Genomic DNA, 15,630 nt, shown 5'->3' on the forward strand with positions numbered 1-15,630 from the left:
ATATTACACTGTATTGCCTTATTTTGTTTTGTAGTTTGAAATATACTCAAACTGAAGGGCAAAAGAAACCAAAATTGTCATACATTTGTGGATAAACAGAACTACAAATAAATGTGAGCTACACTTAAAACATTTTAATCACCTTTTAAAGATATGACAATTTGTATTCTGTAATCTCTGAAACCTATGAGAGTTCATAAGCAGGAATAAATATCACAACATACGGACAACATAATATTTGGAAATCTGCAGTATTTGTAATAGTTCTTCACTGAGGAAAATAAAACAAGCTGAATATAAAAGACAAAACAACTTGTTAATAAGTAGAAGGGCTAAAGGTGAACTGGTGTAACCATCTGTGTATGTATATTAGTAATTTATATAAAATTAGTCTAATTTATTTTCTGTACTAAACTTTTAGAAGAAAAATGTCTGTGTTCTTGTCCATCTTTCCTTCCAGTTAAGTGTTAGGGCTTAGGAAGGGACATGTGCATCCTGGAGATGAATGCATGGCTGCACAGATGGTGTCGATGGGAAAGCATCAGAATCCTCAATTATGGGATACTGTTCTGGGAAGGTGGTCGGCTGGGAAGAGATGGGGCCTACCTGACCAAGAAGGGGAAGAGCATCTTCACACACCAACTCACCAATCTAGCGAGGACAGCTTTAAACTAGGTTCAACGGGGGCGAGTGAGTAAGTATAAACAAAAGACAACTTTAAAAGAGGGTTAGATGTTGGGGAGAGGCAGAAGACATGGAAAATTACAATAGGGTCACAGGAACAACAAGATGGAAATCAGTGAGGGAATCTTAGATATCTACACACAAATGCAAGGAGTATGGGTAATGAACAGGAAGAACTGGAAGTATTAGTACATAAACTAAATTATGACAACTGGCATCACTGAGACTTGGTGTGTGTGTGTATATATATATATATATATATATATATATACACATACACACACACACACACACACAAAGGAGCAGACCAGTTGAGAGTGGGTAAAAATAAAAGGAATAAAAAAAAATATGGGTAACCTCATGGTAGAGGTCTACTATCGACTACTAAATCAGACCGATGAAAATAACTATTTAAAAAAGGACCTCTGAGCAGATGTAATAGCATCTAAAAAGGCAATCTTCGTAGACAGACGGTACGAAGAACAAGTTGATAGGGGCCCAAAAGGAAGTCCTTTTAACCCAGTTAATACTATGTTGATGTCTCACAGAGGGGGTTACCAGATAGGGGGAAAAACACACGAATGAGGCCTTTGAAAGATCTAGCAACTTCAGAAAGAGGAAATATGATATGATTCTGAATAGGAGGAGGATGTACTGATACTGCTGTTAAATATACCCTTAGGGATCTGATGGATAATCCCAAATGTTTTAGTGCTAGCAAATAATCCAAAATAGCAGTAACAGGGGACTCCCAAGGCAATGTCATGCTGCACAAGCAGAAAACCTCTTCCATTTTGCTGTATAGGTCAGTCTAGTAGAGGTTTTTTCTGCTATACTAGGATGTTCTGGACTTCAGCTGAACAATTTCTTTCACTGGCAGTCACCTAGCCAGCATCCAAGCTGTCAGATGTAAAGATGCCGGATATTGGTTTAAGACAGCGGTGGGCAAACTCTTTGGCCTGAGGGCCACATTGGGGTTGCAAAACTGTATGGACGGCCGGGTAGAGAAGGCTGTGCCTCCCCAAAGATCTTGGCCCCCACCCCCACCCCTGACTGCCTCCCTCAGAATCCCCAACCCATCCAACCCCCACAGGCCTGCGACTCCTGACCGGCCCCTTCCAGGACCCCCCAACCATAACCGCTCCCCCAGAACCCCATCCCCTATTCAACCCCTACTTCTTCCTGTCCCCTGACTGCCCTGACCCCTATCCACACCCCTGCCCTCTGACAGGCCCCCCAGAACTCCCACACCTATTCAACCCCCCCTGCTCCCTGTCCCAACTGCCCCCCACAGAACCTCTGCCCCATCCAACCCCCCACTCCCTGTCCCGACTGTCCCCTGAGGCCCCCTGCCCTTTATCCAACCCCCCGACCCCTTTACCTTGCCGCTCAGAGCAGCATGTCTGGCAGCCGTGCCGCTTGGCTGGAGCCAGACATGCTGCCGCGCTGCCCTGCAGGAGCGCACAGCCGTGCTGCCCACAGTGCTTCCCGTGCAGCGGCATGGCTACGATGAAGGGGGAACAGCAGGGGAGGGGCCGGGGATTATCCTCCCCAACGGGAGCTCGAGGGCTGGGCAGGATGGTCCCGCGGGCCGGATGTGGCCCGTAGGCCGTAGTTTGCCCACCTCTGGTTTAAGATCTGATCTTCATTTTGCAAAATCACGTTGGGTAGTACACGTAATGTGATTGGAAGTGATACTAACAGGTCACTGCACCAGAACCATCTGACCCAAACTGGGGCTACCATGATCATTAAGGCTGAATCTTGCCTGAGTTCCCTTAGAACCCTTGATATCAATAGAATGGGTGGGAAGGCATATCTGATCCCTGGTGTCCATGAGATGAGGAAGGCATCTGACGGACTGCCTAGTCTCAAACCACTTCTGGAACAGAACACTTGACACCAGTAAGGCTCACAAAAGGGAGAGCAAGGGGTATAAATGGGGAACATATCTCCCTGCTATATCGGGAACAGTAGAATAACAAATATTCTTCCTCTCAGCTGGAGGAAACTACATTGTCTGGTGTCTGAAGGTGCTTTCAAATGCCATTCACAACTTGAACAGAAGAAGTCATCAGTACTGTGGTAATATTAGTAATTTGTGCTGAGGCAGTAGCACTTAGAATGGCAGATGAAGAGTGGTAAGGGTGATATGGGATTCCATTGATAAAGAACTAAAGGAGAGGAATATAATTAATGCCAGTCAACACATGATATTATATGGCTTCTGTCACCTCTTGCTCTGTAACTTTGGGGGCCTCTGTGCCATGCAGCCATTGTCCAATTCCCTAACATCAGTAGCCTGCCCACAAGCGTAAGTTCTCATCCTGGCCCTCAGCAGCCTAGTTACACTTTTCAGGATGACACCACTAGCTCTTCCAGTCTAGGTCTCCCCAAATTCTTAATTACCAGCCACTCAGACCGCACCCGAAGGCATGAAACCAGTCCCCCCGCCTCCTTATCAGCTCACTTTGGCATACACCCGCGCATCAGAGATGGCTTGGGATGAAAACAAACAAGTTTATTTAATAGAAAAACTACAGATTCAAAGATGAAATAGTGATGGAAAGCAAAGATACAAATTACACAGAAAACAAACAAAGATGCAATGTAAGGCTTTTCACTTTCGCTGTAGATAAAATCTCTTTTCTAACAAGAGTTACCTCTTAAATTAAAACAGTTTTCCAGGGTACACCCAACCTATAGGAGGGATCCAGCATCCCAGACAGGCTCCCACTTCAAAACTGTCCTCCTAGTTCTTGATGCTATTTAGCTCAAACCCTTTCATTTTAAAAGGGGGTTGCAGTTTTATTATCCCTTCAGGCACTATAAAAATTCGAAGTTGGAAAACTCCCTCCTTTTTTAGTTTTCGATGACTGGGGGTTTTCTTTCCTGTTTCAAGCTGTTCTCATTTGCTTTGATGGTTCCTCATTGTTTTTTCCTGGGTTGGACAATGGACAGGTATTTGAAGCTAGTCTTTCTGGTTGGGGAGGTAGCCCTTCTTTGCCTGACCACTTCATCGCCTAGTTGTGAAGCGATGCTGAAATTGCAACACAGTCACAACTATAATCACAATTTTCTACAAACACACACACACACACACATTATATATATACATACATTCATAACCATAACCTGTATACATGTCTCATAATTACTATTCAGTTCAGTGCATTACAAGTTTTCATAAAAGCTCTAACTCGATATTCTTTTACAGTGAAATAAGATTGTACGCAAACAGGTCATTTAACTGCTTTTTTTGGAGGGTTAAACCTTCTGTTCTCTCACTGGGGTGTCTGGACATTGTCACAACATGGCTTTATGGAAAATAGGTTTTGTCAAACACATTTAATTTCATTCTTTGAGGCGATTACAACTTTGGTTGATAAGGGTAACTACATAGATGTAATACACTTAGACTTTTGTAAGGTATTTAACTTAGTACCACATGGCATTCTGATTAAAAAAATAGCACTATAAAATATCAATAAAGCACACATTAACTGGATTAATAACTAGCTAACTGGCAGATCTAAAAAATAATTATCAGTGGGGAATCATCATTAAATGAGTGTGTTTCTAGTGGGGGTCCATAGAGATTAGCACTAGGCTCAATGCTATTCAACATTGTCATCAATGATATCCAAGTAAATATAAAATCACTGCTGATAAAATCTGTCAATGACAAAGACTGGTGGAATGGTAAGTAGTGATGAGGACAGGGTGGTCATACAAAGCAATCTGGAATGCTTGGCAAGCTGGGCTCATTCAAACAAAACATGTTCTAATACAGCCAAATGCAAAGTTACACATCTAGGTACAAGGAACACAGGCTATATCTATGGAATGGGGACTGAATCCTGGAAAGCAGTGACTCTGAACCCCCCAGCCATATATCTGTCATTGCGTCAAGAATAAGAAAAATGAACTACATCTTATAAAAATTCAACCCACTGCTTCTTTCTCCGTAGCCTTTTTCTCAGCCCTGGCTTCCCTTGGGTCTCAAAAGTGATCTGAATTTTCCCTGGGAACAAAATGGATGACTCCTTCTCCTTCTTCAAACAGCCATTTGGGGACACCACAAAGTCTGACTTGGGCTGCTGGACTGATATCTGGGTGCAGGAGGGGGAAAGGAAATGCACTGCTTTCAATAAAACCTATTATCCTGACTTTCTTGTAAAGTTAGGTCCTTCAAGTATGAAATGAATGGTTGCCAGTTGGGTTTTATGGGCCCTGAATCATCTGTGGTGTTCAGTACACTCGTATAAAATCCTTCCAGACATCAGTTTTCAGGCTTGAGGAAAACTCAGTTCCTATCCATGTCAGGTGTGTGTGCTTGCCACGTACACCGGTGCCAGAAGTTTTTCCCTCAGTGGCATCCATAGGGGACCGACTCTGGCGCCCTCTGGCGTGGTGTGCCTATACGCTACCAGCTCCCCTTTCCCTAGTTCCTTCTTGCTGGAACTCTGACAGAGGAGAAGGAGGGTGGGTGATGGAATGGACACGAGCAACACATCTCAAAGAATAACAGTTACAAGAGGTTAGTAACCGTTTTTTCTTCGAGTGCTTGCTCATGCCCATTTCGTATTAGTGCACTGCTTGGACTCTCCACTGTGAAATCTGTGTGGTACAGAGTGAAAACACACAAAAGACCAGATCTCATGGGGGGAGACCAGATTTCATGGTCTGTGATGCATTTTTCATGGCTATGAATTTGGTAGAGCCCGACTCATAGAATATGCACCATTCAGTTCCACTGAAACCCTATTTTGAGGGCTTAAGTAGTGCATGAACCTTATACTGCACAAGGGTGACTGTCACTTAGTGTAAACAGAGACCTGAACAGATAAAGAAAAAAATACGAAGTCTTTGTGGACTACTGTTAAAAAGCAATTTCATCTCCCATTGAAGAAAGATTTGATACTAAGGCTGCGGCTCCAGCTGCCAGCTCCCAATCTGGGCAGGGAGGCAGCGGCTCTGGCTGTCAGCTCCCTAGGCAGTAGGGCTCAGGCTGTCAGCCCTGTATGGCAGGGAAAAATCCTGGACATTTGCTAATATTTAAAAAAAATCCACCCAGACAAAGATTGGCAGACCAAAAACTAAGTCATGTCCAGGAAAACCCAGACTTATCGTAATCCTAGCCAATGCAATCCTTGGTTGTGTAAACGGGAATAGTAAGAAGGAGAAGGCAAGTGATTTTACTTCTGCATATGGCATACAGTTCTGGTGTCCACATTTTAAAAAACATATTGAAAGATTGCAAAGGGTGCAGAAAAGAGCTACAAAAATGATTTGACAGTTGAGAAAAATGCCTCACAGTGAGAGACTTAAAGAGCTCCATCTGTTTACAAAAAAGACAGAGGTGACTTGATTACAGAGTATAAATACCTTCACAGCAAGAAATACTGGGTACTAAAGAGCTCTTATCTAGTGGAGAAAAGTATAACAAGAACCAATGGCTAGACGTTAAAACCAGAGAAATTCAAATTGGAATTTAAGTACAGATTTTTAACTGTGAAGATGATTAACCATTGGAACAAACTACTTAGGGAAGTGGTGGACCATCTCTTGATATCTTGGGGCAAGTTTTAATTCTCAAGGATTTAGTATCACCCATCACAGCCAAGGTCCTGGTACTGGGAATCCCCTAAACTAATATAAAAATCTTAATTATTTATATATATTTGTCAACAGGCATAAAACTAATATTAAATGTGCTAACTCCATGTTACTACTATAACTAGCTTGACAAGTAATCACACAGTGTGCAGAGTAAGCAAATCCTACTAGGGTTCCATCTCATTGCCACAGGTAGCAAGGACTGATTGGGCCCACTCCATCCTTAGTGCCTGTCTGGAGTGGCTCAGGAGCATGAGTACCAACCTCAGGGCAGACTGTTAAAAAAAACAGGTTGTGAATTCTGTACTTAGATTTCACCAACCATCAAATGTGAATTCCTCAGGCACTACAGCAGCATTAACATGGAGTCACAGACAGCCCCCCGGGTACTTCAATCTGTCTTGTCACCCAGGTAAGCTTGCTTTTGACATAAGGAACCCCTTACACGAAAAATCACAACAATGTTCAGATTACCCCCAGTTCCAAAGGACCTGTGCCTTACCCCTGGTCAATTGTACCTTAGCTCTTACATCAAAGACAACACGTGTAGCCAATCTATAATAAATCAGCTAAAGATTTATTAACTAAGAAAAATAAATGAGTTATTTACAAAAGTTAAAGTAGGTCAAGATATACACACAAATGAATTAGTCTTAAGTTCCAAAAAAGTAATAGAAGTTTCTATAATAAGCAAGCTCTGTATGTCCTGTAGAGCTAAACCAGGCCAAACACTGTATCTTTTACTCATGCTTAGTAATCCTTGCCCCTCATAGTCTAAGCAGCATAGAGATGCAGTTTCTTCCTGTCAGGGATTTTTATTCCCTTCCCCCAGAGTCCAAGCTGAAGGGACAAGTCCCTGTGCACATCCCCTCTTCATGAGTGGGGGGTGGGGGTGGGGGCAATCAACAAAGTCTTTGTTCTTTGATGTTTCACAATGGCTCATTTGGGCCTTCTTGGTAAGCAGGGCCTAATGTCTTCCATAGGAAGCCAGCATTTTACATTAATTAATGCTCCTTTCCTGTGTGATGACTTACATAATTACAGAGGATTACAATGCAAACACTTAATATTTTAATTCCCTGTAAGCCATGTCGTCAGTCGCCCCTCCCTCCGTCAGAGGAATGGCAGAGAATCATTTCGCGCCTTTTTTCAGTGCAGACGCCATACCACGGCAAGTATGGAGCCCGCTCATCTCAAAGCAGCAGTCATTAACATTGTAAACACCTCGCGCATTATCATGCAGTTTATGCAGAACCAGAACCTGAAAAACCAGGTGAGGAAGCGGCGATGGCAGTGCGGTGACTAGAGTGATGAGGACATGGACACAGAATTCTCTCAAAGCGCGGGCCCTTTGGAGATCATGGTGTTAATGGGGCAGGTTCATGCCGTGGAACACCAATTCTGGGCCCGGGCAACAAGCACAGATTGGTGGGACCGCACAGTGTTGCAGGTGTGAGATGATTCCCAGTGGCTGAGAAACTTTCGCATGCGTAAGGGCACTTTCATGGAACTCTGTGACTTGCTTTCCCCTGCCCTGAAGCGCCAGAATACCAAGAGGAGAGCAGCCCTCACAGTTCACAAGTGAGTGGTGATAGCCCTGTGGAAGCATGCAACGCCAGACAGCTACTGGTCAGTTGGGAATCAATCTGGAGTGGGCAAATCTATTGTGGGGGCTGCTGTGATGCAAGTAGCCAAAGCAATGATTGAGCTGCTGCTACCAAAGGTAGTGACTCTGGGAAATGTGCAGGTCATAGTAGATGGCTTTGCTGCAATGGGATTCCCTAACTGTGGTGGGGTGATAGATGGAACCCATAATCCCTGTCTTGGCACCGGACCACCAGGGCAGCCAGTACATAAACCGCAAGGGGTACTTTTCAATGGTGCTGCAAGCACTGGTGGATCACAAGGGACGTTTCACCAACATCAACATGGGATGGCCGAGAAGGGTTCATGACGCTCGTGTCTTCAGGAACACTAGTCTGTTTAAATGGCTGCAGCAAGGGATTTACTTCCCAGACCAGAAAATAACTGTTGGGGATGTTGACATGCCTATAGTTATCCTTGGGGACCCAGCCTACCCCTTAATGCCATGGCTCATGAAGCCATACATAGGCAGCCTGAACAGTAGTCAGGAGCTGTTCAATTATTGGCTGAGCAAGTGCTGAATGGTGGTAGAATGTGCATTTGGATGTTTAAAGGGTCGCTGGTGCACTTTACTGACTCACTCAGACCTCAGCAAAAACAATATTCCCATTGTTACTGCTGTTTGCTGTGTGCTCCACAATCTCTGTGAGAGTAAGGAGGAGACGTTTATGGCGGGGTGGGAGGTTGAGGCAAATCACCTGGCCGCTGATTACATGCAGCCAGACACCAGGGTAATTAGAAGAGCACACCTGGAAGCGCTGCACATCAGAGAAGCTTTGAAAACCAGTTTCATGACTGGCCAGGCTACGGTGTGACAGTTCTGTTTGTTTCTCCTTGATGAAAACCTGCCCCCTTGGTTGACTCATTCCCTGTAAGCCACCCACCCTCCCTCCTTCAATCACAGCTTGCTTGCAAAGGAAATAAAGTCACTATCATTTAAAAACCATGTATTCTTTATTAACTGATTATAAAAATAGGGAGAGAACTGACAAGGTAGGCCAGGTGGGGTGTGGGAGAAGGGGAAGAGGGAAGGAAAAGGCCACTTCAAAACTTGTTGAATGACAGCCTTCTGTTGCTTGGGCTGTCCACTGGGGTGGAGTTGCAGGGTGCATGGAGCCTCCCGCCCCATTCTTGGGCATCTGGATGAGGCTGCTATGGAACTTGGGGAGGGCGGTTAAACAGGGGCTACAGCGGCACTCTGTGATCCTGCTGCCGTTCCTGAAGCTCCACCAGATGCCAGAGCATGTCCATTTGATCCTGCAGTAGCCCCAGCGTTGCATCCTGCCTCCTCTGATCTTCCTGCCGCCACCTCTCATCTCAATCGTCCCTCCTGTCCTCACGTTCGCCCCTCCTGTCCTCATGTTCATTGGCCGCTTTCCTGTACTGTGATAATGTGTCCTTCCACACATTCAGATGAGCTCTTTCATTGAGGGTCGACTGCATGATCTCAGAGAACATTTAATCGCGCGTGCATTTTTTTCGCCGCCTTATCTGAGATAGCCTTTGGGACGGAGGAGGGAGGCTTGAAAAATTTGCAGCTGCAGGAGGGAAAAAAGGGAGAGAAGTATTTTAAAAGATACATTTTACAAAACAATGGGTATACTCTTTCACGGAGAACAACACTATTCACATTACATAGCACATGTGATTTTGGTACAAGGTCATTTTTTTGCATCTTATATTTAGTGCCTGCGGCTTTGGTGTTAGAGATCACAGACTCAGGGCCAGGCAACAGAATTCGGCTTGCAGGCAGCCATGGTAAGCCATAGTCTTTCGGCTTCTGCAACCTTCATAAAAGCAGCGCCCTCCTTTCCCATACCAAGCAAAGCCCGTTGAGTGCTGCGGTTTTCGTGTAATGTGCAGCAGCAGAAACCAGACTAACCCCCCCCATCCAATTCTCTGGGATGATCGCTTTACCCCTCCCGCCACCGTGTGGCTGGTATCAGGGAAGATCCCTGTTAGCCAAACGCGAACAGCTCAGCGCCAATGCTCCCTTCTCCCCCACCACTGCTTGGTTAATTGCAGGGAGGATTTCTTTTCAGCCACAGGCAAACAGCCCAGTAGGAATGGCCACCTCTGAATGTCCCCTTAATTAAATTCCCATATTTCAACCAGGTTACATGAACGATATCACTCTCCTGAGGATAACACAGAGAGATAAAGAAGGGATGTTGCTTGAATGACAACAAACACTGGGACCATACACTGCCAGGCTTTGTCATGCAATGATACCAGATTACTTGCTACTAGCATGGCGTGGTCAAGTGTCCTACCATGGAGGATGGAATAAGGCTGCTCTTCCCAGAAACCTTCTGCAAAGGCTTTTGGAATACCTCCAGGAGAGCTTCATGGAGGATGTCCCAGGAGGATTTCCGTTCCAGCCCCAGACACCTTAACAGACTTTTCCAGTAGCTGTACTGGCCACGAATGCATCCCAAGTCCTCAGGGCAAATTAATCATTAAAAAATGCTTGCTTTTAAACCATGTATTATATATACAAAAGGTACACTCACCAGAGGTCCCTTCTACGGCTTCATGGTCTGGGATACCGCCTTGGGAGGGTATTTCAGTCAGGGTGAGAAAAAGATCCTGGCTGTTGGGGAGAACGGTGTGCTGTGTGCTCTCCTCAAGCTCATCCTCCTCCTCCTCATCTTCCCCGTCCGCAAAATCCTCAGGCCTGGCTGAGAGTACTCCATCTCAGAATCCACGGTCGGGGTGAGGTAGTGGTGGCGGTCTCCCGTAGAACTGCATGCAGCTCAGCGTAGAAGCGGCATGTCTGCAGCTCTGCCCTGGAGCATCTGTTTGATTTTTTTGGTTTTCTGGTACACTTGTCTGAGCTCCTTAACTTTCCCACAGCACTGTGTTGAGTCCCTGTTGTGGCCTCTCTCCATCAATGCCCTTGGAGACTTTTTCAAATGTATTGGCATTTCATCTTTTAGAACGTAGTTCTGATAGTACGGAATTGTCTTCCCATACAGCAATCAGATCCAGTACCTCCCATACGGTCCATGCTGGAGCTCTTTTTTCGATTCTCGGACTGCATGGTTACCTGTGCTGATGAGCTCTGCATGGTTACCTGCGCTGATCTCTGCATGGTTACCTGTGTTGATGAGCGCGACTGGCCAAACAGGAAATGAGATTTAAAAGTTCACAGGGCTTTTCCTGTACACCTGGCCAGTGAATCTGAGTTGAAAGTGCTGTCCAGAGCGGTCATAATGGTGCACTGTGGGATAGCTCCTGGAGGCCAATACCGTCAAATTGCGTCCACACTAACGCTAATTTGAACTGGCAATATCGATTTCAGCGCTAATCCCCTCATCGGGGAGAACAGAAATCAATTTTAAGAGCCCTTTATGTTGATGTAAATGGCTTCGTTGTGTGGACGGGTGCAGGGTTAATTCGATTTAACGCTGCTAAATTCGACCTAAACTCATAGTGTAGACCAGGCCATAGGCTTACGTAAGTATAAGTAAACCTTGACAGAGAATTCCCACTCCACCTTAATCAAACTGTCATTAACTACCTGAGGAATTACTCAGTATTTCTTCAACTCTTTAGGTAGGGAAGGGGTTTGTGTTTTGTTTTATAGTGATTCATTTTGTAAAATCATAAGCACCTGTGAAGTAAGACCCTTTCCCCTTAAGTTTATTTCTGGAAAGCTTGGTTTAACAGTGTCAGAAGTACAGCTTTAGAGATTTCTTCTTCTCTTTAGAGTAGAAGGGAGATTCTCATGAGGGATTTTAAAATTAGCACTGTTTCTTTAAGACCTAATTGTGAGCAACAGCCTTCACCAGTACCTGGGCCAAACCCTGAGAGAAGTGGGGAGGGGACCTGTGTGAGGGAAAGTTGAAAGGACAGTCTGCTGACACATTTCCTAAATGTCTTCCCTAAGGAAAACAGTAACCACTTTATGAGCTCCTGTGGGGATCACTGGAAACTGGAAAGGGAGAGGAGACAGGTGCTTCAAGGGAGGTTTAGGTTGGACATTAGGAAAAACTGCTTAACTGTCAGAGTGGTTAAACACTGGAATAAATTGCCTAGGGAGGGCGTGGAGTCTCCATCATTGGAGATTTTTTAAGAACAGGTTAGACGAACACCGGCCAGAAATGGTCTAGATACCACTTAGTCCTTCCACAAGTGCAGGGGACTGGACTAGATTACCTCTCGAGGTCCCTTCCAGTCCTATGAAGAAGGACACAGCTGGGGGAACTGAAGACAAAATAACTCACTAGTATAAGAAAGGTCACGAGCTGGCACCTTTCATGGCATCTGAAATATTTCAGGTAAAATAGCTTGTGGGAGGAGGAATGCTTCTCAGCCATCTCAGCACGTACCATGCCTATGTGCTGGCTGGGAGCAGGAATTTCATCCTCTGGGTTGCTCTGGGGGCTCTGTGACAATTTGAACTCCATATTCACCACAGTAATATGATTATGATATAATTATATTGCATCTTGATTATGTGGCATCTTGTACAAGATGTGTCACATGAGGTACAGTGGAATCATAACTATGGAAAAGTTATGATTTGCTGAATATGATTATGCTATTTGTATGCATGAATCATTTTGTTTTTTAAGTTATGAATATTGACTATGTATATGTATTTCAAATGTACTTGCTCTGGGTAACACCTGCAACTAGCCTTTCCAGTACAACAAAACTAGACAGTGCTAATGGCTCATCAGCGGAAACAATGGGCCATGAAAAAGGCTTGTTCTCACTTGGAAATGCTTCGGACAGCTATGGATAATGGCTGCTATGATTCAGCGAGGCATGCCAGGGCATGTGACCAGATCACATGGTACTGAATCTATTTTGGTAACTGTATTTTTCCACAAAATGGGCTGGGAACTTGGCTTGGAACAAAGGGGTTCCCACCCTAAGGAAGAAACTATAAAAGAGGAAAGTAGCATCACCAAGGGGCCTCACTCCCTCTATAAGAACACCTGGAAACACCTTAGGAACAAAGACTGACCTGGGGAAAGTGCTGGTCCCAGGCTGGAAGAGACGATTCCTGCCTGTGTATAAAACATCTACAAACTGCTTGTACTATCTAACGGGGTGAGGCACTGTTTGATTCAAAATAATCCCGTGTAGCGTATAAGATTTAGATTGTGTTTTGTTTATTTCTTAAGTAATCTTCTTTGATCTGTTTGCTATCTCTTATAATCACTTAAAATCTATCTTTCTGTAGTGAATAAACCTGTTTTATATTTGCTCTTAACCAGTGTGTTTTTGAGTGAAGTGTTTGGGAAAAATCTCAGCTCAGTTAAAGGTTTTGTGCATATTCCGCTCCACGTCGCGCAGGGTGGGGGTGGGGGTGGGAGCAGAGACTGGGTGATTGTAATAATCTTTATTGGTCAGGCTTTTGACCAGGGCAGGCCGGTACAACTCCGGGGTCCATAGCTGGGGGGTATTTTGGTTGAAGTCTCTCTATTGTTGGTTCATGCAGAGGCTGTCCAGAGCATTCATGAACACAGCTGGGTGTGGTCCCTACCCATGCATGTTGGTGTAAGTGCAAGCTTGCAGGACTTTGCAGCTTGTCACAATGTCACAGTGCGAGAAGGAACCCAGATTGTTAAAAACAGAGGGCTCAGCTGGGGGGGGGGGGGGGGAGACTATTTCCCTGAGATTCTCTCCTAAGATTCAAGAAACTCCAGTGAAATTTTCCTTCTTGGTTTTACAAGCTGTGAGAATAGGAGTACGGTAACTATGGGGTGGGAGCTTAAACAAACAACCCTTACCTTCAATTGAATGCCCCTGATTCTGGCCTGGTCTCAGTGAAGGTAGCTTCTATGCAAGCTGCTCAACTATCTCAGCACAAATCTCACCCACACACCAGCATAAGCCAGGCTTTCATGTAGCCTGCTCCACTTTCTCAATATTGACCCTGCCCATATGCTGGTTGGGAGCTGGCTTCCTGTCTGACATTTCTGAAGGGGGTAAGGAAAAGAGGTGCCATCCTTCAGACCCTCCTCAGAAAGCCAAAAGATGATTTTTTTTGTTAGTTTAGCAGTTTTGAGGAGATAAACTTCAAAGGCAATGAAGAAACAGACATTTAGTTGAGCATTTTGTGAAAGCTCTGCTACAAGGGAAGACTTGGAGTCTGCCATGTGTGCTGCTTCGAGGCACAGAATACTGAAGTATTCTTTCTGAGTGGTGATCCTAAGCCCAGGCTCAGAGCAAAGATCTCTATAGCAAACGGGGCAGATAAGATGGGGAATGCTCCTACTGTGAAACTGTGACATAGAGGGGACTAAGAAAATTCTGTTCAAGAGAGAAGCACTGGCCTGTCTTACGAGGCATTCTAACCTCTACTCCTTATTGCAAATTTATGTAATTTCTGTCACACTACTGCAGAGAAGCAATAAATCAAATTCCAGCAAAGCTCACCAAACCACACTGTTAAGAGCATTAATTCAGCTTTTTAGACATACAGAAGTATCTTGCTGAATAGCAACAGCTTTCCTTTTCCTATGTCAAGTTCAGCTCTCAGATGAGCAGTCTGTGATGGCAGCAAGCTTCTGGCTTCCTTTTAAAAAAAATATAATTCCACACTAAATCAATATAAATCTGGAACGGCTAATTTCAATAGGTAAGAATGGACATAGGGCATTTTCAATAATATCATATGCAAATACCCTTTCCATACACTATCTCACAATATTAAAAAAAAATCCTTCTCCTATTTTGGATCTCAGTTGCAAAAATACTAAAACAAGAATTTCTGGGGAAAGCAGCTAGCAAAACACAATAATTTGAAAACAGACAATCATAATCTCTGATGCTTTTACTGATCTTTATCTAAGGTAAGTGAATCTTTATTCTCTAGATTTAGCAAAGAACATATTCCACCACATTGCAAATGCCAATGTGCAGGAAATCAGGTCAGACAGCAGACAATTCTACTTCAAGATGAAAGGTGCTATTATTATCATCATGAAGAAACAATTATACCTCCTATGATTTTAAACTTGCAAATAGTGAAGTTTTATACAAAAAGAATCTAGACAATTATTCTAAAAGCTGATCTTGTTGGGATTATCTGAAACCACCCGGAATCTATTAATTTAAATAATTTTAGTAATTCAGAACTAAATTTCTTCCCACTCGTTGGCTGTCTACTCATTACTACACAATGCCAAAATCGGGAGTTGGCAGAATTTATGAAACAACTTGTATGTTAAGAGACGATTTAGAAAGAATTATAGCTTTTTGTCTGATTTTTTTTAGTTACTAAACCAGAGTAGCAGATGCTGTGTAGTTTCTCTTAAATGCCTCTTTTATTTTAAAGTCACAATGGGTAAATCTGTATAGTTATAACACATTATATCACTTTTGTTATATACCATAGGTATTTCTAAGGCAACTATCACCATTGTATCTTAGCTTCTAAGAGAACAATTTTGGTAGCACTAACGATATTCTCAAAAGGAAATTCCACTCTGATTGAAAGAAGAATGCAATATATTAACAACAGACATACAAAGGATATTAAAGGTGAAATAAGGGTCTAGTTTAAAACCACTCAAGCAAGGAAATTAAGATTTCCAGTCTGATCTTAATTCATCCTTAGTCCAAGATACTGTACGAGGCAAAGATCAGTTTGAAGTTACATACTTGTATGTATTACAATACTGAGAAACAAGTAGGCTAGTTAAAGATTGAAAGGGGAGTGTT

The 15,630-nt window shown here is 43.7% G+C and overlaps 1 protein-coding gene across 6 annotated transcripts in view; it reads right to left on the reverse strand.

The window, feature by feature from the left end:
• The window catches only part of FBXL4 (F-box and leucine rich repeat protein 4), a 100,919-nt gene that overhangs the window by 18,713 nt on the left and 66,576 nt on the right, over positions 1–15,630 (reverse strand). The window lies entirely within an intron of this gene.

The sequence above is a fragment of the Mauremys mutica genome, chromosome 3 (assembly GCF_020497125.1).
Source record: "Mauremys mutica isolate MM-2020 ecotype Southern chromosome 3, ASM2049712v1, whole genome shotgun sequence".
Classification (NCBI taxonomy): Eukaryota; Metazoa; Chordata; order Testudines; family Geoemydidae; genus Mauremys; species Mauremys mutica.